The 27,164-nt window shown below is 43.1% G+C and overlaps 1 non-coding gene across 1 annotated transcript in view; it reads left to right on the forward strand.

Annotated features, from left to right (window-relative positions):
- LOC101419849 (uncharacterized) overlaps window positions 1-22,625 on the forward strand; it is a 67,661-nt gene extending 45,036 nt beyond the window's left edge. Inside the window, exons 2-3 of the transcript XR_009187184.2 lie at window positions 2,973-3,025; window positions 18,113-22,625. This is a non-coding gene — a transcript (uncharacterized protein). The remainder of the gene's footprint in view (window positions 1-2,972; window positions 3,026-18,112) is intronic.
- Window positions 22,626-27,164: the final 4,539 nt, after the last annotated feature.

Here is a 27,164-nt window from a genome sequence, read left to right on the forward strand (position 1 = left end):
CTGAGTTTAGAGTTCTGCTCTCCTTCCTTCCAATACTGTTCCAATGGTTCCAGCTTGTGTCTTTCTTAAGCATTTTTAATATACCTGTGTGCTAGGTCCTGGAAGGACGAAGATGAGTTGGACACAGTCTCATCCTTCAGGGATTCTACAGTTAAGTAGGGAGAGAGACCACAAGGCAGAAAACTGAAACACGGGAAGCGTACACTACATGGGCAGGGAGAGGAGGGGGCTTTGGAACATAATGGGAGGCAGGGATGGTGCCGTTGTTAAGAATTCAGGCTCTGGAGCCAGCCTGTCTGGGTTCATAATCTGGCTCTGCCACTTAGAAGCAGTGTGACCTTAGGTTACTGACTTAACTTCTGTGCCTTAGTTTGCTCACCTGCTGAATGGGTTAATGAAAGAACCTATCTCCAATGGAGTTTTCCCAACATTGTCTTTCAGCCATATACATGCTAATCCCCAGTGTTCACCTGCTCCCTCCTCCAGCCCTATTCCAGTTCCATGAACCATCCAACCCACCCTCCCCACCCTACTCCTGTCAAACTTGCACCACCCAACTCAATAGTATCACTATACCCTTGCCACTGAAGGTGCTGAAGGCAGGGACAGGGAAAAAGAGATGTAATATGGGGGCATTTTCGGGACTTGGAATTGTCTTGAACGACATTGCAACATCAGATATAAGCCGTTAAATATCCTGCCCTAACCTACAGAATTGAGTGGGAGAGTGTAAACTAGAATGTAAACTATAATCCATGCTTAGTGGCAATGCTCCAAATGTGTTCATCAGTTGCAGTGAATGTACCACACTAATGAAAAAAGTTGTTAACTTGGGGAAGAGTGGGAGGTATGGGGAATGGGGCATATGGAAATCCTTTATTTTTTGTGTAACATTTTTTGTAAGTGTCTTTCAAAAATATATATTTAATATATATTTATATTAATATATAAAAATATATATTTAAAATAAAAATATATATTTAAAAAAAAATAAAAAAAGAACCTATTCATCAATTTATGGAGGTTAAAAGAGCAGGTAAAGGGAAGCGGATTTTGCCCAATGGATAGGGCGTCTGCCTACCACTTAGGAGGTCCACGGTTCAAACCCCTGGTCTCCTTGACCCATGTGGAGCTGGCCCATGCACAGTGCTGATGCGCACAAGGAGTGCCACCCCACAGAGGGGTGTCCCCCGCATAGGGGAGCCTCACAGCAAGGAGTGCGCCCTGTAAGGAGAGCCGCCCCGCATGAAAGAAAGCGCAGCCTGCCCAGGAGTAGCCACGCACACACGCGCACACGCGCGCACACACACACACACACACACACACGGAGAGCTGACTGCAGCAAGATGATGCAACAAGAGGAGGCGCAGATTCCCGGTGCCGCTGATAAGGATAGAAGCGGTCACAGTAGAACATACAGCAAATTGACACAGAGAGCAGACAACTCGGTGGGGGGGAAAGGGAGAGAAATTTTTTTTAAAATCCTTTTGCGAATCTGATGAAGGCAGAAAAATCACAAAGACAAAATTTTTCATAGACCCTAGCACACCCCCACGTTGGTCACCCCAACTGAGGCCCCCAGACCAAAGACTGTCTTTCTGACTCCAGGCCTCTTGGTGGTTTTTATGTTCCCACACCAAATTGTTTTAATTTCATTTTTTAGCACATCCAATAATTCTTCCATCTGTTGTCACTGCTGTTATCTAAGATAATCACAGAGCTGGGATTCTCACTCAAATAGTCTGCCTGCAGAGCACATGGTCTTAGCCACTATACTTGTAATTAAATTTGAGCAGCTCAAAATAAGATAATTATTTTCAGTTTTAATTATAAACATCAAATGATCCAAGCCTGCGCTAATAATATATCTTAGGACCTTGAGTAAGTTACTTAACCTCTTTGTGCCTCAGTTTCCTGTTTACAAAACAGGGACAATAATCTACTACCTCATGAAATTATTGTGAGGATCAGTTGCATTAGCAGAGAAATGTGCCCAGAACGCCTCCTGGCACATAGAAAGTGATATATAAATATTTGCTATTATTGCGTTATTAACTACTAAAACCACATCATGAAACGGGATAATAATGGATTCTTTGGAAAAGGGAAATAGGTGTAAATAAAATCTCCATATGCATTTGACTTGCTTTGGAGTCTGGCCAATAACTGAAGGCCAAGCAAAGATTCCCTAGACCTGCTCTGTCCAGTAGCCACTAATGACATGTGGCTATGAGCACTTGAAATGTGACTAGTCAAACCGAGATGTGCTGGATTTTGAAGATTTAGTACCAAAAAAAAAAGTCTCAGTAATTTTTTTATACCAATGACATGTTGAAATGGTAATATCCTGGATAAATTGGACTTAATTAAATGTGTTATTAAAATAAAAAACAAAATTTCATGTTTCTTTTTACTTTTTAAAGTAGCTACTAGAAAATTTTAAATTTTCCTTGTGACTTGCCTTATATTTCTTTTGGACGGCACTGCCCTAGGCTCACCATTATCAATGAAAGAAAATTCTGTGATGATTTACATGTCAGGTAACCACTATTGGAAAGGCTTTTATACCTCTCCCATTGTCCTTCAAGGAAACTGGACCACCAGTTTTGTAATTGGTTCCACAGTGGGAGCAGTGGCCTGACCCTCGAAGAAGGGGGTGGAGTGGGGAAAGCAAGAGCAACAGCTAGGGAGGCTTCCGCTGACTTGGAGGGGTTTGGATAAAAACACTACCATTTATAGTTATCCTGGCCTCAGACTTTCAGCACTCCCTGAAGTAGATGAGAGAATGCTCTCTATTCAGGAAGTGGAAATATGTAGGCAAAAAAACTCTCTTCCATCAGGAGCCAGAAGAGGCTTTGCTAATCTTTAACTATAAGAATAAATACTCAACATTATGGCAGTCACTTGGGATTGAAAGCACACCCTTTCCAAAGGTGATTTACTTATGGAATGTTTGTTTAATTCTCTTTCAGGTTCATTCCAGCACTTAAAACCTGAAAATATTGGGCCACACAAAGTCTTACTGGTGAGTTCTCTTTCATTTTAAGAACAGAGTGTCTGTTTGACATTACTTTGAAGTGATCTTCACCCTTCTAAATTAGATGCGCCCCTCCTAGTACAATGATGAGATGTCTATTTTTTTTTTGTCTCCAAAATGATTTACAATGTTTTCATGCCTTTAAAGAAAAAGCCAGAGTAATCCAAGTTCTTTTGCTAGGAACATGGACGGGAAAAAGATCCATGATTACATGCCAAATACTATTAAAACTTTTTTTGAAATGAAACTGTTTCCAGGCCCTTGTCGATGGTCTTCTTGTTTTAAGCAGTATCCAAAACAACAAAGTGTTACTTCAGCCAAAGGATTCAGACAGTCCTTGCAATGTGTTATAATGAAAATTGGCCCAAAGCCACAACATAATATGTGTCTACCATTACTTACTGCCCTATTTTTTTCTCTCATCTCTCTAACTCTAAATGTGATTGGTGTGAGATAACAGTTCTGCAGCGGTAGAAAGTTTCCTTTAAAGATGGGAAAATAATGTGCTTTTTAAGTGAAAATGCTTCTGGAGCATCATGTGGCATCACTCCCTGATATTGTGGTCGTGATGTTATTTGTGGTGTGTATCTGTTAGTTCTTGCTGCATAACAAACCACCCCAAATCTAGTCACTCAAAAAATCATCTGTTTAACTTACAACGCTGTAGGTTGGCCATTTGGGCTGGGCTCAGACCATTGCAGCTGAACCATTCATGTGTTTGTGGTCAGCTGCAGGTCCAAATCAGCTAGACTGTTTTTGAGCATTGTCTGGCTGTCAGCTGGATTGATGATCATGACTAAGTCATGTGTCACATCATCATGCAGACTAACCTGGGCTTGTTCACATAGCATTGGGCAGGATACCAAGAAGGAACAAAGGCATTTTGAGGCCTAGGCTCAGAAATGGGCAATATCACTTCCACCATGTTCTCTTGGCTAAAGCAAGTTATTATGGTCAACCTAGATTCAAGGGATATAGATACAGATTCCACCACTAGATGAGATGACCTGCAAAATCACATTCCAAAGGGCATGGATACAGGGAGGGGAAGAACTGTGACCATTTTCATAGTCTACCCTGTGGTGTTTATGGATAACATGAAAACAGCTATGATGGCATGAAAAGAGCTTGTTGAGTAAGAACTCAGATTAGACTCTCATCTCCCAGCCCCACCCTTTCGCCCCGTTCTGATGGGCAGTGCCCTAGAATCCTAACCTTGGTCCTTGTCATCTGGCATCTCAGCCAATGCAGTAGGTCTGAGCTGGTCTTGCCAATGCTAGGTTTTCCACTCTCCAGCCCTTCATTCTACAAGCACCACCACACCAGTTAGCCGTCCTTCTCTTCATCTTGCAGGATGTTATGTCCTTGCTCAAAAGCTGTCTGTGCCACTCGTTACACAAGCACAGACTCCTCTCTCTGGCTCCTCAGCTCTCATTATCTGGTCCCATCCTCTTGCTCACTTCCCACTGATCCCTTTATTCTAGTCAGGATACCTCATGCTGCTGGTTCCCATCTCTGCTTAGAAATCCTTGCCATATTGTAAGGCACAGTGGAACCTTCCCTTCTCTGGAACGTGGCCTTCCGTACCTACTCTTCCACCTGTGATCTCCCCTGCTCTGAACCCCAGCAAAGCCAAGCACTGTCTTCTGTGGTTCACTTCCTTTTCTTTCACCTTGGCTAGTCTGATTTCCTCAGTTGTCCTGTTAGCTCTTTGAGAGCAGAAGGCTACCTAGGCCTTCCTTGTCTGGTGCGCACAGGACTAAGAGTAAAACAGGTGCTTAGTCAACCAGGAGGCAGTGTGGACACTGCACTGTTTGACCTGCCAGCAGCTCATCAGAATCACAGTGTACACTCTAGTTAGCCAGCGTTATACATGGTGACAAGGGCAATTGCTATGTGGTGATGATAGAGGAACAGGAGTGAGTAGTTGAGTGGCAGTATTAATAATAACAGGAATAACAGTAGCAATGGTGTCTGCTCTCTATTGAATACTGATTGTGTGCCAGGTGCTCTGCTGGCTGCTGTATATATGATGATTTGAGCTTTACCAGGAAGAGTCCATTATTCAGTTGCATCAGTACCATTATTATAGTATTCAAACTCCACCATTAGTGAATTATTCCATTGTTTTTGTCTTCGAAGTACCTGGTTAGCATGTTCTTATCTCTGAGAGAGGAAATACATTAGGGGTTATCAACCATTGACAGCTTAGAGCCAAGTTCAAGACCCTATAGAGTGCAAGGCATTGGGGAAGGCCAAAACCAATAGTACTGAAGAGAATGCAGGCACTGATGGTGAGGAAAGGACCAGAGGACACGCAGCTGCCCAAGGAAGGGTGATGTGGGGGGGAAGAAAGCAGGAGGAGGAGAAGCAGAGTGGGGAGGCTTGAGATATTTGCTGACTTGATTGTTTGGCCCAGGCTCTTCCTTCAGAGGGCACCACCTCCTGTACCCGCTCCTTTGGCGCTTCCCTGTAACGGCTGCCCCAGGGGACCGCATGTGTAGAGCTGTTTACCACTCACCATCCGATTTGTTCATTTTACATTTTATTTTGATTGCTATTGATCTAATCTTTATGCTTGTCTTCTTTCCTAGGTTTTTTTTTTTTATGGTCCATAGCGTACATTTGGTATATTTTTTCCACATACCCCCTATTTTATTAGTATTGTGCATTTGTTAATAGTTCATGAGAGAATACTCTCATATTTGTACTGTTAACCACAGTCCATTCCCCATGACACAGTTCTTTGTGTTATACAGTCCCATGCCTTGTACAGTCCATCTAAAGTGTATACTCAGTGGCTCTCACTTTCATCACAGGTTATGCAGTCATCATCTCAACAACAAATTTTTGAATGTTTTCCTTAGTCCAAAAGAAAAAATCCCATACCTCCTATTATTGATCTTTAGTGTTGTTATAGTACCTTCTTTGACATTGATTCTTTCATAATTTTTTAAAAAGATTATTTTTTATTTATTTTATTCCCCTCCCCCTTTTGCGGCTTGCTTACTGTCTGCTCTGTGTCCATTTGCTGCACATTCTTCTGTGTCTGCTTGTCTCCCTTTGTTGCATCATCTTGCTGTGCCAGCCCTCCGCGGGCATGGGCGGTCAGAAATCCAGCAGGCGTGGGCCAGCTTGCTTCCACAAGGAGGCTGGGATGCAAATCCAGGGCCTCCCATATGGTAGACGGGAGGCCAGTCAATTGAGCCACAGCTGCTTCCCCATCTTTCATAGATTTTTGAGGTGACTTTTAAATACACACACAATGGGAAGTAAATGTTGCTCAACTGACAGAGTGCCCACCTACTGTATGGAAGGTCCAGGGTTTGATACCCAGGGCCTCCTGGCCCATGTGGTGTGCTGGCCTATACACAGTGCTGCTTCGTGCAATGAGTGCTATGCCATGCAGGGGTTCCTCTGCATAGGGGTGCCCCACACGAAAGGAGTGCACCCCGCAAGGAAAGCCATCCCATAAGGAAAAAAAAGCGCAGTCTGCCTAGGAGTGGCACCGCACACGTGGAGAACTGACTCAGCAAGGTGATGCAACAAAAAGGGACATAGATTCCCAGTGCCACCTGACAAGAATGCAAGTGAACATAGAAGAACACACAGTGAATGGACATAGAGAGCAGACAACAGGGGTAAGGGGAGAGAAATAAATAAAATAAATCTTTTAAAAAATAAATACATACAATATAATGACATTTAGAAAAACAAGGAAGGTAGGAAATTTGTGGGGAAGGAAAAGTCAGAAATAAGGTTAGGCTCCCAGTGCAGACTTGAGATTCTGTACATTTGCTCCGAGCTTCTGAGCAGTCAGCAGCTTCAGAAAAACACACTCAGTTTATAATTCACAGTGACCAGAAGATTAAAACAAACTGCTTACTCAGAAGAAGCAAGGACATTCATGACTCAAGACTTAGAGAAATTTCTTGCCACATAGGTAAGAAACAACATCCCTCTTTATTCCATAATAAATAAAATAATAAAATAAATAAAATAATACCCTCAGTGTAGTAGGCTAATAATGTAACACTTGAGTCCAAGAAAAGCCCTTCCTTCCAGTCCAGGTATGCATTTCTCTGTTGACTTTGCTTAATCCAAGGATAAGACTTAATAAAGTTTCAGCTGGAATGGCCAGTACACTGTGTTTATGCTGCCTGCCCCCACCCCCTCCAATTCATGTGGGACTTAACAGATTGTCTTGACTCTCTTATTGGGCCTTGGCATTTGGCCGTGGACCAGATTTGGCACGAGTTGAAATCTACTTACTATTCCTGTTCTAAAAGAATAACAAACAACTTCCTGACAGTCCTCTGTTAATATTATTTCTCTCAACTCCCAAATCGTTCTAAGCCGTGACTCAGTGTATGATGTAGCTTTTTGATACACCTCTTCCCTTCTCCACCTCTGTATCTCCTGTTTTGAGCCCCTGGCCCTGGCGATTTCTCATTCTGGTCCTCTTTAGGGGACCAGAGATGTTTGAGAAGCTTATAGAGGTAGACTCCAAGTATTCATATGATGACAGCAAACTATAAACTAGGATCCTGTGGTCTACCTCCACGACTTCTTCTGATCAGTAAGTGTGATTATTTATTGCAAGAGGGGAATATCATCTAGTTGGTAGCAGCACTGATAAGAGGAAGAGTCAGGGGTCCAGGGTATTATGGGCATAACATTATATAGGATGAAACAGTTTCAGTTCAATAGGGATCATTGTTAGAGAGGGGCCAACAATTCCACAAGGACTACCCATGAATAGGAATTTCCTTTGGGTTTTTTTTTTCCTTTAAATCATGTTTATTAGTTTGAGTTATTTTGGTTGCAAGTAACAGAAATCCATCATAAACTAGTTTCTTGACTCACATGACTAAGAAGTACATGATGACATAGGCTGCAGGCACAACTGTATCCAGGGGCTCAAAAGATATCATTAGGACATTATCATTCACTCTCTCATCTCTTTGTTCTGCTTAACTCTGTTATCTTCCTTCTCAGTCAGGCTATTGCTTACTACAGTAACAGTGGTAGCCACCAGCTCTAGGCTTCTGTCATCCTTGCAGCTGTGCATTCTAATGAAAAGAGACTGCCTCTGCCTCTTTTGCCATAATTCTAACAAAAATACCAAGGAAAGCTCTTGATTGGCCCAGTTGAGGTTACCTGAATCAGAGTTGCCAGAATTAGGCAGTAGAGAGTAGACAGCAGTATCTGTTTGGCCAGGGCTTGTTCAGGAGGTGAGTCCCACCAAAGTCACCTGGAATGGGTTCCCTGTGCAAAAAGGAGACATTCTGTTGCCAAATTAAAACTGAATTGAAAGAACATGCCAAGTGGATAAAATTTCTAGGTATCAAAATCTACTGGCTTAGAAATTGATTTGGGGCCCATCAAACTTGAAAGGTTCAAAATTAGATTCAGTTTCAGATACACTGACTACTTGTTTCAAATTTGGTAGCATGAAAGAGACTAGTAACAACAAGATAGTAGAGAAGATCAGAATGAGTGATCCCATTGCAGGGTCAGTGAGGCAGCATGTGGCCTGAGAACCTCGTATTACATCCCCAGGATCTAAAGCAGATCTGGAAAGAATGAATGGGCTTCACTGGGTGGATGGACCTTTTATAATTATTTGTAATATTGTGCTTACGTGCTTTTTTTTTTTTTTTACTGGAAAAGGGGATCATGGTTTCCATCATTTTTTCTTAGGGCTTCATAACCCCAAACTGCTTAAGAGCCATTGCTCAAACTTACTTGCTCTAATTGTTTTAGATTTAGCTGGCTTAATAATATGCATTCATTTCTTGTTTGGCTCAATAAGTAAGGTTTAGCATCCATGATAAACATAGCTCCTCATGGAACAGACAAAGTGATGTCAGTGGCCAAGTATGTTGCATTAAATTATATGTTAAGAGTTTTGGACATGTGTAGAGTTTTCACAATCAAGTTCCCATTTATCAAAAGCCTCGTCTGGTGCCAGGCTCATTCCTTACATGCATGATCTGAGCAATGTGTTTACACATATGTACTGTAATTGGGTGAACTCAGGTCTATTATACCAAATCTGGAACCAGGTCCTTTTCTCCTTCTGGCTGTCTCTCTGGGAACACAGGACACTAACTCTGAGGTTTTCCTCTGCCGCATGTCCACTGTTGGGGGCCCACCTCTCTCCACCTTCCCTCCCACAGACAATAGAATCATCGACCTCCAGAGTTGGAAGAGACCACTGAGATCATGCATTTAAGTGGTTTCCAAACTCTGCCCTTTGGTTTTCCAGCTCGGGGACTCTCAAGGCAGAACGATAGGCAGGACCCCAGTCCTTATCCTGCTTTAATCAGAGCTGTTCAGCTGGAAAGCACTCATCTGGCAGCATGTGAGTGTTCAGGGGGTGATGTCAGAAAGGCTTGAGGCTGAGTCCATCCTCCAGCCACGTGACCTATCTACCTGTGTGACCCTGGGCAAGCCACCTAACCTCTCTGAGCCACTTTTCTGTCAAAGGAGGTAATAATACCTGCCTCCCAGAGTTTTAGAGCGATTGAATGCAGTCATGTCTGTCAGGTACTTGCCTTGTGCCTGGCACATAGTCAGTGCTTAGCAAAGCTTAGCTCTAACTTGTATACTGCACAGCTACAACTCGTGAGACACCCAGGACACTGTTCCTTTAAGTTTATTCAATGGACTGTGTTTTCCTCTTTCCTGATGAGAACTTGATCAGGCCCATGATTCTTCTGGTTACTCTCTCCCTCTTTCCCTCCCTCCCTCCCTTCCTTCCTCTCTCTCTCTCTGTCTCTGTCTTTGTCTCTCTCTCTCTCTCCCTCCCTCCCTCCCTTACACACACACACACACACATACCCACACACACGGCTTCATTTTGAAAATCCGAAACACCCTCTCGAGGGCATAAGCGGTTTTATCCTGAGGGAAGACGACTTCTGTCCAGCCGTGTGAGGACTTCCTCCTCCAGCTCCCGCCAGGGCCTCACGGCCTCAGGGCTCACCGGGGGTGTCTTGGTCTGCCAGGGCTGCTCTAACAAGTACCACAGACTGGTCGGCTCACAGTTTTGGAGGCTGCACATCCAAAACGAAGCTGTTGATGGGCCCTGCTTTCTTCGAAGCCCACGGTGTTCGGGTGCTGGCTTGCCAGCAGACCCGAAGCTCGGTCTCTGCCTCCTTCAGGTGGCCCCTTGTCTCCTCTCCCGTCCTCACTCCTACTACCTGAAGGACTCGAGGCAAGTCGGAGTAAGGCCCACCCTGTTCCGTTTGGCCCCATCTTAGTCTGTTCTTTTTTTTTTTTTCTAACAACTATATCCAGTATTTAGAAACAACCAAACCAACATCACTATACCTTTTTAATTCCACAAAACTGTTAGGGTGTCCAAAACTCTCCCCCAGAACCTTATCTCTCATAAGCATTTGAATAGCCGTATCCAGTGGCGATATTTTTTTTAACAAATCAATTTTATTGATACTTATTAATAAAGCATACAGTTCATCCAAAGTGTACAATCAGTGGTATTTAGTATAATCACGTAGTTGTGCGTTCACCGGTTCAATCATTATTAGAGCGTTTTCATTATTTCAATAATAATAATAAACAAAAACCAGGAGAGCGGCTGTGGCTCAATCAGTTGGGCTCCCATCTACCATATGAGAGGCCCTGGGTTCACGTCCCAGGACCTCCTCGGGAAGGCAGCCTCGCCCACAAGCGCCGCGGAGTGCCACTCGGCCTGCAGGCACCGTGGAGAGCCAACTCAGCAAGGTGCCACAACAGAAAGGGAGACAAGTAAAAAACAAAAACAAAAAACAGAAGAGCGCGCAGACAGCAAGCAAGCCGCAAGGGGGGGAGGGATAAAAAAAATAATAATAAAAATCAGACAAGAAAATTCTCCTCCTTCCAATCTCTGTTTCCCCTGCTATAATATACGTTCTTCAAAGAACCATTTACAGATGGGGTCACATCCACAGAACCGGGGGTTAGGACTTGAACATGTCTTTGGGGGGACATGATTCAGTCCACAACAAAGGGAATGAGGGAGAGCGGGGTGAGGATACAGGATCGTTCTCGCCGGACTGCTCCTGTCACACTGAGCCTGGCTGGTGGATAAAGAGCACTCTTTCTCTCCTGGCTGTTTCTGTGGCTTTTTTGGGATTCTCCACTGGACCTGTCTAGCTGTATCTCCTGGGACTAGGCAGGGTCTCTCCTTGGGGACCTCTCACCCTCAGACCGAAGCCCTCTTGGATAGAACTTATTTTAAAGTAACAAGACTGGCCTTTTGGTGCCCGGGATTCAGTGGGTGGGACATGGGTAAGGAGCATTGCTTGCCCTGTCACAGCCTTCTACTCTGCTACCTTGGGCCACTTGGGCCTCCCTTGCATTGTGATTCTTTAGGGAAGTGTCGTGTATGAGTTCACAAGCTGTAGGAGACAAAAATCAAGTCTGCCAAATTCTACTGTCTGTGTTCATTCGCTGCTTGTTCTTCTGTGCTTATCTCTCTGTTGCATCATCTTGCTGTGCCAGCTCCCTGCAGGCGCAGGCCAGCTTGCCTTCACAAGGAGGCCCTGGGATGGAAACCCAGGGCCTCCCATATGGTAGACGGGAGCCTGGTCGGTTGAGCCACATCCGCTTCTCCTGGCCCCTTGCATTTTGGAATTTCCCATCTGCTGCGTCTTGGTGCCCCAGTGGGAACGCCCATTTTAGCACCTTGCAGTATTAACTATTAACCCCTGACCCTCTTCAACAAGAAACTCCTCTTCAGCAACCCCTCCAAAAGTGGTCCTTCATCCTGTGCTTCTTTAAACCTGTCTGATAATGGGGAGCTCCTTCCCTCTCTCCCTCCTTCTCAAAATGTCCTATCCCAATTTCCAGACAACTCAGACTTGTTGGAAAGACCCTGCTCCTGGCAATCCAAAACTGGCTTCCTGTAACTTGCCCTTTAATGCAAAGGTTCTTGACAAGGGGTTATGAGCTTGAATTGAAATTCAAAAAAACATTATTCTTGTGGGGATGTGTTGGTATGAGTGTGATATATTTATTAAATAATACACGGTGTAGTGTGGACTTCGTAAGAGGTCTGTTCTTTTCACCTGACTGGCAGAGGGGTCCATGGAACAGAAAAGGTTAAGAACCCCTGCTTTAATGGGATGGTGATTGTCAGGGATTCCTGTGAGCTTGGTGTGTGAACCCAGGCTGAGAGAATCTGCCTGGGCCACAGGGATTCGGGAGGGGGTTGGGGGGACTTTCACAGACAGGCTCTTCTCTAAGACCATAAGGAAGCCTTTGATCTGGGTCTTCGGTAGGTTTACTCTATCCTCATACCAAAGTGCGCTTGGTATAACCCCAGCAGAAAGCTTGTCTCTGGAAATTCTGTGCTTAATCACCATTTCTCCTCTGCTGACCCTGACATGTTCCTCCTGATCTGAAGAGTTGATTTGCTCTGCTTCATGGGGGCATTTTGATCAGGACTATGTCCTGAGTTTGTGAAGTACAAGATCAAGCCTTGCAGACTGTGCCCCATCCCCGACCACAGAACCCTCTCTCCCCACTTTTTTCTGACAGGTTTTCTTTTTATGCTCCACCTCCTTTGCAGTCAGCTGATTTTCCTGCCTTCTCTAGTCCCAGCCTTTTGAACTTGGGTTTAGGACACCTTTGTCATGTGCAAGTCGGGCCAATGTGATGTTGGATTCTGTAACAATTAGGCCATACTGTATGTTTAGGCCCCTTACCATGGTGAAGGCAGCATCTCAAATGAGGAAAGGGCATGTGCTAGCAAGATGTGTGTCAGCTAAAGTTGGGGTGATCTGGGGGACAGTGGCCTAGAGAATGTATTAAATGCATTTTGGGTAGTTCTGTCACGGACTGGCATCCTTGACAGTCCTCAAATTATGTATCCAGATGTGCACGTGGTTTATGTCCTATTGTTTTTACTGGGTGTTTGCAAAGATGGCAGGACATAGCTCCCCTCCTCCACTCCCCTCCGAGCCCATACCCATCACAGATCAGGGCCTCATGCCCCAGACGAAGATGGAGTCAGAGATTGAGAGGGCAGAACTAAACTCCCCTAGCACTGCCCATGTATCTTCTGTTGGCCTAAAGGATATAGTGGTTCCCATTTGGCCACTCTAGATGTATTGACCATTTGGCCATTGGTCTAGATGTATGAAATAGGTAACAGCTATTAACTAAAATATGTTTTCTATTTGTATACATTTTGCAGTAGGGCGGTGGCATAATGTAAGCAGATAGACTGGATAAGCTACTGAGACACATTGTAGGGAGTGGCTTAACCTCTCTGCATCTCAGTTTCCTCATCCATTAAATGGGTGTAATATCATTTGCCTACCAAGAACACTATATTAAAAGAGACAGTGCAGGTAATGAATTCAGCACAGTGGCCTGTCACATAGTATGTGTTCAGTAAATGGTGATTATCATTTGAATTCGATTGTTGTGAAAATTTCTAAAAACTTTTAAAGACTTGACAGAAATAGCCCAGTTCTTCAGCAATAGTTTTTTAAAAAATATCATATAGTAATTTGAGAAAAATTTAAATGTCTACTACTTGCTTTTAAAAAACAGCTATCTTGCAAAATTCGTTAGTACTTTTTAATGTTCAGTGTGCTTTTTATGTACAGAAGTAGCATGGCACAGGGGCTAAGAACAAAGCTCAAACTGCCCAGCCTCAAATCTAACCATCACTAGCTACTTGCTTTGACAAGTCGCTTACCACTTAAATCCTCAATTTTCATATTGGTAAAATGGGGGCAATACTGCTTTAGGGTTATTATGAGGATTACATAAAATCATCTCTGTGAAATTCTTCACACAGGTCTGGCACACAGTAAACACTCAAATAATGGCCCTTATTTTCCCATGACAGTATTATTCCCATTTTGCAGATGAGAATTTGCAGAACACTTTCCCCCCTCTTGGGATAACTGGCTTCTTGAAGACACTTTCAGCTCTAAGTTGTTCTCAATATATTCTGTTTTGTTCAAGGAAGAAAAAGAATGTGCAGTGGCTAGTTTGCTTATAAATACCAAACCATAGCATAAATGAAAACAAGCTAAGCTAACTAAACAACTTACATTTTTGTAGGCCTCACCTCATTTCATTACGATTTTACTAAGTGATTTTGCCAGCATATTAGGAGAAATCTGTTTATCATTTTTACAGGGAATATGAAAGTATGCAAACATTGCTATATTTAGTTAAATGCTCTAAATTCAGATCAGTTTTATTTGGTCTCTTGCTCTCTTTGTTGTTGTTGTTTTTTCTTTGTTTTTTGGGAGGTACTGGGGATTGAACCCAGGACATCGTACATGGGAAGCTGTTACTCAACAATTTGAGCTACACCCACTCCCCTGGTCTCTTTCAATAAAGACTGGCATAGTTGGCACCCTTGCGTGGCCTGAGGAAGTCTGGGAAGGGGACTTGACCTCAGGGGTGGAGGAGGAGGAGAAAGCAGGGCCTGGACTAACTGGATGACCCAAACTGGAAATTAGGCTGGGCCAGGCAGGTGGGGCGGGGCAGGTGGGGCGGGGCAGGTGGGGCCAGATTAGGTAAGTGTGCAGAGGCAGCTGTGGAGAGGCAGCCCCTGGAGGAGCTGGGATTCCTAACAAGGAGGCTTGCTCCCTTTAATAGGGCAGTGTGGGCCTTTCCTTCAACAGTTCCTTCCCTAGAATCTGTCTCGGAGCAGTGAGCAATCTTAAGCAGGTACATCTTACAGACCAGGTGCCCAGGAGATCCTGGATAGAGTGAAGACCAGGTCACTCTTTGTTAAACTGTGTTTGAAACTTGGGTAGCCTGTGTCTGGGCATGGTAGATGTTCATGGAGCGCTCTTGTTTTGAGTCTGACTTATAGGCTCTTCCCTGGACAGTGAGTTCGCTGTAATCTTTCTTTACGTGGAAGCTCGAAATGTGGCTAGTCAGAAAGGAGGACCAGCCTTGAGGGGGGTGGGTAAATTGGCAAAGCAGTGGGCCCGGAAGTTTTTATTGAGGATCCGTTGTGTATCCAGGGCAGGATGAAGAAAGAGCAGCGGAAGGGAAATTCCCCTCTGCGGGCCACTTTCCACTGTTCCTTCCCGAGCTCTTCAGTCTGCTCCCTGGGGCAGAAGCTGAGCCATGCAGCCTCAGAGGAAACCATCAGTTGCCGTTCTGTGGACAGGGCTGGCAGGAGCGCCTTGCCAGCACACTCTCCTCAACTGGCAGGGCCGACCAGAAGCTAGTGAGGGTTACGAAGCGTACGCTTCAGGGACCCTCACTTGCAAACAGTGCCCCATGCCGAAGGTGGTAATCCTAACTTGGTGTTCTTTTCTCTTGACGAACTCCCCTTACGTAATCTGTAGGCCTCACAAAAACTGGATCTGCCCTTGGGCGGAGGAGAATTGGCACACATTCCGGGCCTCCACTCTGCCCTGTTCCGTGGTCAGTGAGATGCTCAAAATCAAACGTGCTTCTCCCTCAGGGGAAGGTTTTGCCCCAATGTGTGTCCTCTTCTGCAGCTAAACCCGAGTTCCTGCTGTGCGCTCCTAGTTTTTTAAGTAAGGGGGAAGGGAAGCCTGGGGAGAAATGCTGTCTGGGCTCCTTCCTGACCACCAGACACCCTCAATGGGTGCATCATTTGTGCAGGAAGGCAGTGCTGTCAGACCTCCAGGGTTTTGCAGTTACTCAGAGGGAGGCATTCCGGAGGAGACAGGGTGGACTGGCTGAAATAGACCCAAGGCAAAATTTGCCTTTAAAAAAAATAAGAATATCCTTGAAACTGCATCATCTTTGGCAAAACCAATAGCCCTGATCTCCAGTTTCAAGAGAATGTCCTGGCCAAGCTACTGGGCTGCGCTGATAAAGAGTTCCTGCACTCAGTCCTTAATCACACTCCTTCCCTCTCACTGAACAAAAGGGCTGGAGCGCTTTGCTAATCAGTCAGAACAAAATGTGTTGCAAACAGACAGGAGGAGGGAAAGGCCCTCTTTGTACAGGAATATCTTTCTAGCTCTGTGAAAATCCAAGTTTGAAAATAACTTCCTTTCTCAGTGACATGCTGGCCAACATCGCCCCCTGGAGGACAACTAGAGACTTGTTTAAAAAGAGCCATCCAGCGCATCCTCCTTGTTCTGGAAAGCATTTCTCAGCCTGTGATGAGTCCAGACAGTGAAAAGAGCCTAGTCTATAAGGTGCCAGCCCCCGCCCCCCCGTATTGAAATGCTTATTCTAAGCTCTTTTATACCTGTAAAGAGTACAAGGGTTAAAATATCACCAGGTTTAAGTCCCACAATTGGACTATTTTGCCAGGTATGGAAAGTTCTGAGCCTCCTTTCATTCCTTGAAGTTGCAACAGACATAAAACCAACCAGAAAACAGAAATTCTTAACCACCAACTGGTTATCTGTTTCAGATCCTAAATCACAAACTCCAGTTGCCCATGTTAAATCTTTTGATTTAGTCCAGCCTATTTAAATTATTTGTATCAGTTCATTTATACTTGCTATTGTTAATAACAACTGGCAAGAATTAGCCTTCAGTTGCAGTTAGGCTACCAAGGTACTAGTTACTTCATTACTGCTTCCTACATTTTAATGTATTTTTTAAAAGCAAAATATAAAACAGACCCAGAAGGATAACTGTTGAATAGAAAAACTGTCCCATATAGTTCATCTTGTTATAAAATGCTTCTATTCTGACACCTTTATTAATCCTTTGTTAATCCCGCAACTGTTTTAATTATCAGATCTGACCCAATAATTTAGCTTCTATTGTGTTCTCTTACAAATAAGAGTCTTCATAATAAAACTCATCTACTATCTTTTGTTCATCAAGTGGCATTTCATGTCTCCGAATGAATGTGTTTATCATCTCCATTGTCCTGGATCTTCATCCCATAAGTGAGAATACAATCATAGTGTTTATATTTATATGTAAGCAAAGAATTTTTCACTTTATCATCTGTTTGCTTTTTGCCTTGGGTATATGGGAATCTATTACTCTAAGCACCAAGCAGCCTTAATTGGAGGGTGTGGGGGGTAGGGGAGAGGGAAGAAGATATATTTCCCCCAGAATTAGTTTCTGGGGGACTTTTTTTTTTGCCTCTCGATTTACTCTGACAAAACTCAGGGAGTGGGTTAGAGCCTGGAATTCCTGCTGTGCCAGTCTGAGTCCAAAGCACAGATTGGTTGTTTCTGTTTGTGAATACCTACCCTCCTTGTCTGTGGCTGCAGCCACCACCTCCATTTTTGGAGACGGAGCTCTCTACCACTACCCAGCTAATAGTACTTTTCTCTCTCCTTGGGCATCTGTCCTCTTTCCAGTGCTGAAAGTGGCCATTAATCTAATGTTGAAACCCAATTCATTAATGAACCCTTGATGTTCACTTAATTGCAAGGCTGAGCAGCTTCAGAATGAAACATAAGTTTCCTCTAATTGTAGGTCATTTTCACAAAAGTAACACACTTAAATTTAGACTCTGTTGATCAGGATGGGCAGGGAGGAGAAAGGCAGGCTTTAGAAATGGGTACTTGAGATAGGTCAAAATAGGGACTCCCTTTTTTAGTCAAAAGAGTATTTTGCAGACATTTTGATGGGATTTCATGGTAAGTTCTATAAGATGAAACGGAGAGGTGGCCTAAATCAGGTCCGGCCTCCCCCCACGCCACTCTACCCCACCCTCCCATGCTCCCAATTGTAGCTGTACAGGACTCTTTTTCTTTCTTAAAGTACCAGGATCTTTCCCCATCTCTGGCATAAGCTGTATTCTCTGCCTCGGGGCCTCTCTCCAGTTATTTTTTTTTTGCACCAACCTGTTTACTTCATAGTCCTGATCACAATTTTGTTTATTTCTTTACTTGAGAGCTCACTCTCAGCACCTAGAAAAATGCCTGGCTCAGAGAACAGGCTCAGTGAATATTTACTGAATGAATGGATGAATAAAAGAATGAACAAATGAACGATGATATATTTAGTGTCATTGAGAAGAACAGTGCCCTGTGTAACATACTTGAAGGTGAAGGTCACTAAAACAGCAACGCAATAGTTTTTTGTCTTACCACATTAAAATGTATTTTATAATATAACTATGTTCAATTCTAGGTCATCCATTGTTGGACTGCAACCTGGTAGGAGCTTTTTAGAAGAAAGTTAATATAATATCACCAGCCTCATAATACTTATTCTCTAACTGCACAAGTAATTCATTAATATAGAAACTAGTGGAGAAAAGGAAATATATGAAAAGGCAGGTGGAGATAGGCTCAAATTGGAATTATAGCAAAAATTATAAAAACAACCTTAAGATCCTCCAGTAAGGAAATGTTTCTGTAAAATGCAATCTTAGGACAATCTTTAAAAATGATCCTTATTTGCTTCTGTGGTATCCCTGCCAAAAGTGTATAACCTGAATCTAACCATGAAGAAACATCTGACAAATCTAAATTGAGGAAAATTCTGCAAAATAACTAGCCTTCACATGGGAAAAATATCAATTTCACAAAATAGAAAGATTCAGGAGTTGTTCCAGATTAAAGAACACCAAAGAGACAGGATGGGAAGATGTGGCTCAAGAGATTGGGCTCCCATCTACCATATGAGAGATTCAGGGTTTGATTCCTGGGGCCTCCTGGTGAAGGCAAGCTGTTCTTTATGGCGAGCTGGCCCTCGTGGAGTGCTGTCCCGTGTGGAGAGCTGGCACAGCAAGAGACACAAAAAGAGACACAGAGGAGAGACAATAAGAGACACAGAAGACCAGGGAGCTGAGGTAGCCCAAGAGATTGAGCACCTCTCCCCGACTCCAGAAGGTCCAGGATCTGTTCCCAGCACACCTAAAGAGAAGACAAGCAGACACAGAAGAACGCACAGTGAGTGGGCACAGAAAGGAGACAGTGGATGCAAAACAACGAGGGGGATAGGGAATCAGTAAATAAATCTTTTAAAAGAGAGAGAGAGAGAGAGATGGTAAGTGAATGCAGTGTATAATTTTGGATTTTTGTGCAGTAAAGGACAATATTGGGACAATTGCCAAAATCTGAATAAGGTTTGTAGATTAGATATTAGTATTATGTCATTGTTAATTTCCTGCTTAGGCTAATTGTTGTTTGACTATGTAAAAGATGTCTTATTTGTAGGAACTATGCACTCAAGTATTTAGAGCAAAAAGGGCATCATTTCTGCAACTTTCTCTCTTTTGGGGGGAGGGTATATAAAGTAAATGTAATAAAATGTAGACATTTGAGGAATCCAAATCTACATGAAGGGTATCAGAGAATTCTCAGTACTATTTTTGTAACTTTTCTCTGAAATTCTGTCAAGTTTTAAAACCTGATATTTATAAAGTATTTATAATCACACAGGTCAATGTTTTTGTTGAAAAGTAACAACATATAAAATTGTTTAATGGAGTGATTCAACTACCTTAAACACACATAGAGAAAAGAGTACAAAGAATTATTGTAACATATTAATCTTTCTTGCCTGTTACCTACTTTATTTTATACATTTTTCTCTAAATGCATATATCTCTGGTAAAATTCAAAACACTTTTGAAAAAGATCAGGGCTAATTCTCAAAGAAAAATCTGAATGACTCTTTCTCTTTGTGTCTTTACCACCAGTACCCCATTCTAATAGAAAGATGATACATGCACATGTACTTTTTTTTTTAAAACTTTTCTCGTATTTTCTTTAATGATATTTTGAGGGAAATACTACATTGGGCAGGAGGTGAAATGAGATGATCTCCTAGGCCTCTTCCAGCCCTAAAATTCCTTGTTTTCCTTTATAGTTCTTTTGACAGTCAACCAGCCAAAGTCTAGTGTCCTTTATTCAGTCATTCTTTCTTTCATCACACCCCCTCTGCCATCCAGACACTGTGATAGGTCTTGACCACATGAGGCAGATAAGCCACTGAGTCCCTCCTCTAAAGATACCCCTATTCCCTGGGGAGGCAGATAACCCAGTGATTAGGGCCTGTGCTAGATACTCTGGGAATGCTGCATTCATATAGTGGACAGACTTGGTTTGGGACAGGGATGGTAGGCAGGCAAGATTTAACTAAGAAGCCAGCTTTTGATCTCTGCCATGCAGAGAAGAATAATAGTGCATTTTTGGCAGAACATTCCAGCACATCTACTGTATGTTCTTAACAATGGCCCACTGGAAGAAATGACCAGTAAAGTTTCCTTACCCACATAGGGAGTATCATTCTGGAAACTCTAACCAGAGAGGTGAGGATCCTCATAAGACCTGGGGAGCTTCAGGTCCTGCTGGGTCTGCTTTCCCAGATGTGGGACAAGTGGCCTGGCTGCAGGCAGCAAAAACGGTACTTCCCATGACTTGAAGCAAAGCCCCGATTGAACTTGATGCCCCTACTTACAGAATCACTGTGGGAGGACACTGGTTCCCCTACTCCAGAAAGTGTATTCCAAGGACACCCTTAGGGAGGACAGAATAAGGGGTGATGGCAGTACCAAGTTGAAAAGTTTGCTGATCTCTGGTGTACACCATGCTTCTTTCATTTGGGAGCATAAGTAAAACCAAGGGTCAAAGTCTACCTGGCACTTTGCCTTCCAGGCTCTGCAGCTGTTTCTGGAGACCCAGAGTTACCCCGAAGCAATGTTGTTGAGCAGCCTGCTCCCTGGACAGTAACTCATCTTTGACCAGTCATTTGCCCAGGCCCATGATCCATTCCAGCTGTGAGAACCCCAGGAACCAATGTGTTGGTGTTTTGTTTTGTTTTTTTAAAGATTTATTTATTTATTTAATCCACCCCCCCCCCCCCCCCCCCCCCCCCGTTGTCTGTGTTGTCTGTTCTCTGTCTATTTGCTGGGTCTTGTTTCTTTGTCCGCTCTCTGTTGTCTAGCTGCAAGGGAAGTGTGGGCGGGGCCATTCCTGGGCAGGCTGCACTTTCTTTCGTGCTGGGTGGCTCTCCTTATGGGCACACTCCTTGCACACTCCTTGCGCGTGGGGCTCCCCTACGCGGGGGACACCCCTGTGTGGCAGGGCACTCTTTGTGCGCATCAGCACTGCGCATGGGCCAGCTCCACACGGGTCAAGGAGGCCCGGGGTTTGAACCATGGACCTCCCATGTGGTAGACAGATGCCCTAACCACTGGGTCCGTTTCCCTGTGTTAGTGTTTTTAATCCACTGTGTAAGTAAATCAAAGAGAAGTAGAATAGCGGTTAAAGAATCCTACAACTGGATTAGATTGCAAGTTTTGCCATTTATGTTGGGATATTTTATAACTATTTTAGAGCACAATTTTTTTTTACTCAGGTATTTCCATTTTAAATATGTCTCATGTGTTGTTAGGATTTCATGAGCTAATATAAGTCCAGGGCATGGCATACAGTGAGCATTTGATAACTCCTGGTCAAAATGGTTATTTTGAATAAATATTGACTTGTACAGGTATATGTAGAGAAAGCACTAGACTCTTGGTCAGGAGACCTGGTTTCTAGTCCTAGCTCTACCCCAGAAATCATAGAAGTGAAGATAAACTGAACTGGGAGGTCTTAGAAATCATATAGCATCTAGTTCAACAACCTCTCATATTCAGAAACTTAGACCTAGTAAGGTTAAGAGCCCTGAATTTATTACTCATAACTTGAATATGTTCCCACCCATTTTTTTCTTTTTAAAGAAGTTGTAGATTATGTAAATGTTACATCAAAAATATAGGGAGTTTCCCAAATACCCTGCCCCCTCTCCCTTCCACACTTTTCCACATTAACATCACATCTTTTATTAATGTACAGTTATTACAATTGATGAACACATATTGAGGCATTGCTACTAACCATGGTCAATAGTTTACATTATAGCTTAACTTTGCATCACACAATTTTACAGGTTTTGACAAAATGTTTAATGGCCTGTACCCATCAATGCAATGTCATTCAGAACAATTCCAGTGTCCCCAAAATGCCCCATGTTACACCTGTTCTTACCTTTCCCTCCCTTCAGAACCTCTGGTGGCCAGTGACTTTATAGCAATTCCAAGTTCTTCCATTGCTAGAATAATAATATGTCTACTTTAGTACATTCCTCATTCTTGAAGATTTTGGCATGGTAATGCCCACTCTATTTCTGATTGAGAGGGGGCTTAGATCCCATCAGACAAATGGACGGAACTGTCTTGCTTGCAGTTTTAGATACTGTTTTTTGGGGTGGGTGTTGTCCATCACCATCATTTTGTGAGTTGTCCTAGGCAAGTCCAGTGAACCAAAGAGTAGGTATTGCAACTCTGGTGAGATTTGGGACTCAACCGGCTTATGAACAAACTGAAGACTTAAGTCTCTGGAACATAATATTTAATGAATATAGTGCTAATTATAAGTTTAAATAAAAGGGGCAGAAGACTCTTGTGTAGGAAAATTATAATGAGTCTAACTCTGTTACATTAGGGAACATATATTCCAAATTAAGGCGTGCTGATGGTGCCAAATTCCTGAGATTGTCTGCCCTGCCTGTAGTGTCTAGATGTCTCTAGATCCCTCAGGAGTCTGCCTGCTTGAGGCACTATTTACTGTAGCAATCAATGAGATCCTCCCAAGACATGCATAAGCGTAACCTCTGGAATCACTTTGAAATCTCTTAGCCATGAAAACTTATTTGTGTTTAATATTTCCCCATTTTGTTTTTTTTTTTTTTTTTTTTTTTTTATTTTTTTTTAAATATTTATTTATTATTCTTATTTTTTAATTACATTAAAAAATATATATGAGGTCCCATTCAACCCCACCGCCCCCGCCCCCCACTCCCCCCACAGCAACACTCTCTCCCATCATCGTGATACATCCATTGCACCTGGTAAGTTCATCTCTGAGCATCACTGCACCCCATAGTCAATGGTCCACATCATAGCCCAGACTTTCTCACGTTCCATCCACTTGGCCCTGGGGGGATCTACAGTGTCCCGTAATTGTCCGTGAAGCACTATCCAGGACAACTCCACGTCCCGAAAACGCCTCCACATCTCATCTCTTCCTCCCGTTCCCCACACCCAGCAGCCCCCATGGCTACCGTTCCCACACCCATTTCACATTTCCTCTGTGGACATTGGATTGGTTGTGTCCATTGCACACCTATGTCAAGTGAGGGCTTAGATTCCACATGGGTACTGGATGCACTCTTCCCGCTTCTAATTGTAGACACTCTAGGCTCCATGCTGTGGTGGTTGACCTTCTTCAACTCCATGTTAGCTGAGTGGAGTAAGTCCAATAAGTCAAAGTGTAGGAGCTGAAGTCTGTTGAGGCTCTGGGCCTGGGTGTCATATTATCAGTCCAGAGATTCAAATCCCCTACATATATCTTAAACTCAGCACCAACTACAATTCCAATAAAGTAGCATGCAAGTCTTGTGAAAAGAGATCCCCTCTGAGTCCATTTCCATCACGCAGAAACACCAGCTCCAAAGAAGGGCCATCTGTCATGGCAGTGAACCCCTTCTGCCATGACCATAGAGCCCGTGGGTCTCTTTATCCCTCAAAAGAACCAATACCTGGGGTTGTATCTACCTTATCTGTCTCTTAGACTCTGTTCAGTTGTACATAGGGGTATTCCTTCTGACAACCTCCAGACTCTTTTTTAGAGACTCACAGCCTTATAATCTCATTTCTCCTTTCCATTTCCCCCTTACATTAGGTCAAACCGCTTCCCGAAGTCATGTTATTATATGTAGACAGGTATATTCTGCTGTTCCGCATTGAATCTTTAATTCAAGGTCATTTTCTAGTTGCTTCTTCAGCTGGTATGTGGTAGTGATCCCTCGGTGCCAGGGAGGCTCATCCCCGGGTGTCGTGTCCCACGCTGGGGGGAATGCATCACATCTACACGCTGAGTTTGGCTGTGAGAGTGGCCACATTTGAGTAACATGAAGGCTGTCAGGAGGAAACCCCCAGGCACAATGCTACTCTAGGCCTTGTTCTTATTGCAGGTGCATAGGCTCAAAAGTGTAGCCATTAATATCAAGGGCCCACTGTTGGGCCCTCCTTCCTTCCTGGTTCTTGCCGTTGCACCTGGAGGATTGCCGCTGCTCTCCCAGGGCCCACAACAGTGACCCCCCGGCCAGGAGCCCAGTACCCCCCCCAGCTGTTGTTTTTAATTGTTTCCACTATGAGTATATATAGACATTACCATATACCCTGGGCATATGCCCTGTATAACTCCCTGTCAACCATATATATCCTGTCAATAACATCCCATATCAGTATTCCTCCGCTGCCATTGTTGAACCACTCTGTGATCCAAAACTTCCCGTAAAGTGAATCCCAACATAATGTCAGCTTCAGAAGAGTCTTAGATCACCAAAATTCATATATACAATATACAGTATTTCCCCAGATCCACCATAAAACCTTTTCCCTTCCACAGCAATAATCTTTTAACTTATTCATATCATATTTCCTGAAACTGATGTACAGATTCCGAAACTATAGTTTTCAAACAAGGTAACATTTGTGCTTACTATGTGGTCCATACTTTAGGTTGTACAGTTTTCTAAATTTTTTAGTTATCCTATGTTTTGTCTTATGGTTTTCATTATTAGTCTGTCGTCCCCTATATGTTTTTGGTGTAATATTAGCTGTTTTATATTCATCCTCGTGTACTCTCACATAACTCCTCTTTTGCCCCCTTATTTACCTTTGTTCTATCCATTGCACGTCCATTTTCCCCTCCCCTTAGGGCCCACAACGCCTGCCAATCTAATGCCCTGGGAGCCGTCCTTTCTCACGAGAGATACAGTTCTCTCTATTCGACGGCATTAGTCTTCCCCAGGATATGGGTCCACCCCACCCAATGGTAGAACCCACCTTGGCAAAATGAGCCTTCAGCTATTCCCTCCGGAGTCCGTCCCGCATCAGACCATACCCCCTGAGCGTCCTAACCAGGTGACCCTCCTACTTATACTTTGATACGTTTTACTCAACATTTAGTTCTCAACAAACTTCTGGCACTCTCCCATGTTTGTATGTTGCCCCTCCCTCCCACCTATTTCTTGGACCATATTACCCCTCTTCCCATCCCCAGCCCCCCTCAAACCCAGAAAACCCCACCCGAAGGTAACCCCTTGACCCCATTTTGTCCCTTCTTTGTGCTCATACTTACCCCCAGCTCATCACAGATTCCACCCCTACAGACATTAACTCACATCCTTCCTCCACCCCCCGATTTCCAGTAAGCCACTTTTCCAGACTCTAGCTCTCTGAGGCAGTTAACTTATTTCATATCATTGAGGTCATATAGTATTTGTCCTTCAATGCCTGGGTTGCTTCACTTAACATAAGATTCTCAAGGTTCATCCATGTTATCACGTGCGATTGTAGTGTATTGGTTCTTACAGCTGAGTAGTATTCCGTTGTGTGTATATACCACATTTTATTGATCCACTCACCTGTTGATGGACTTTTGGATTGATTCCAACTTTTGGCGATGGTGAACAATGCTGCTATGAACATTGGTGTACATATATCGGTTTGTGTCCTTGTTTTCAGATCTGATGGGTATATACCCAGCAGTGGTATTGCTGGGTCATATGGCAAATCTATGGATAATTTTTTGAGAAACTGCCAAACTGTCCTCCAGAATGGTTGGATCCTTCTGCATTCCCACCAGCAATGGATGCGTGTTCCCCTTTCTTCACATCCTCTCCAGCATTTGTATTCTACTGTTTTTTTCATGGCTGCCAATCTTATGGGAGTAAGATGGTATCTCATTGTAGTTTTGATTTGCATTTCCCTGATAGCTAGGGATTTGGAGCATTTTTTCATGTGCTTTTTAGCCATTTGTATTTCTTCTTTGGAGAAGTGTCTGTTTAAATCTTTTTCCCATTTTTTAAATGGGTTGTTTATCTTTTTGTTTTTGAGATATATGAGTTCTTTATATATGCAAGTTATAAGTCTCTTATCAGATATGTGGTTGCCAAATATTTTCTCCCATTGTGTGGGTTCCCTTTTTACTTTCTTGACAAACTCCTTTGAGGTGCAGAAGGCTTTAATTTTGAGGTAGTCCCATTTATCTATTTGTTCTTTTGCTGCTCGTGCTTTTGGTGTGATATTCATGAAGCCATTTCCTATTACAAGGTCCTGTAGATGTTTCCCTACACTGCTTTCTAAGGTCTTTATGGTCTTGGCTCTTATATTTAGGTCTTTGATCCATCTAGAGTTGATCTTTGTATAAGGTGTGAGATGGTAATCCTCTTTCATTCTTCTACATATGGCTATCCAGTTCTCCAGGCACCATTTGTTGAATAGGCCATTCTCTCCCAGTTGAGAGGGTTTGGTGGCTTTATCGAATATTATATGGCTATATACATGAGGTTCTATATCTGAACTTTCAATTCGATTCCATTGGTCTGTGTGTCTCTCCTTATGCCAGTACCATGCTGTTTTCACTACTGTAGCTTTGTAGTATGTTTTGAAGTCAGGAAGTGTGATTCCTCCTATTTCGTTTTTCTTTTTCAATATGTCTTTGGCTATTCGGGGCCTCTTTTTATTCCAAATAAATTTCATAGTTAGTTTTTCTAGTTCCTTAAAGAAGGCTGTGTTGATTTTTATTGGGATTGCATTGAATGTGTAGATCAGTTTTGGTAGGATAGACATCTTAATAATATTCAGTCTTCCTATCCATGAACAGGGAATATTCTTCCATTTATTTAGGTCTTCTTTGATTTCCTTGAACAATCTTGTATAGTTCTCGATGTATAAGTTTTTTACCTCTTTAGTTAAATTTATTCCTAAGTATTTGATTTTTTTATTTACTATTGTGAATGGTATTTGTTTCTTGATTTCCTCCTGATCTTGCTCATTATTGGTGTATAGAAATGCTACTGATTTTTGCGCATTGATCTTATAACCTGCGACTTTGCTAAACTCATTTATGAGTTCTAGGAGCTTTGTTGAAGATCTCTCAGGGTTTTCTATATATAGGATCATGTCATCTGCAAATAATGAAATTTTGACTTCTTCCCTTCCAATTTGAATGCCTTTTATATCTGGTTCTTGTCTCAGTGCTCGAGCCAGTACTTCCAAGACAATGTTAAATAGGAGCGGAGACAATGGGCATCCTTGTCTTGTTCCTGATTTTAGAGGGAAGGATTTCAGGACTTCGCCATTGTAAACAATGTTGGCTTTAGGTTTTTCATATATACT

Source organism: Dasypus novemcinctus, chromosome 9, assembly GCF_030445035.2.
Source record: "Dasypus novemcinctus isolate mDasNov1 chromosome 9, mDasNov1.1.hap2, whole genome shotgun sequence".
In the NCBI taxonomy this organism is placed as follows: domain Eukaryota; kingdom Metazoa; phylum Chordata; class Mammalia; order Cingulata; family Dasypodidae; genus Dasypus; species Dasypus novemcinctus.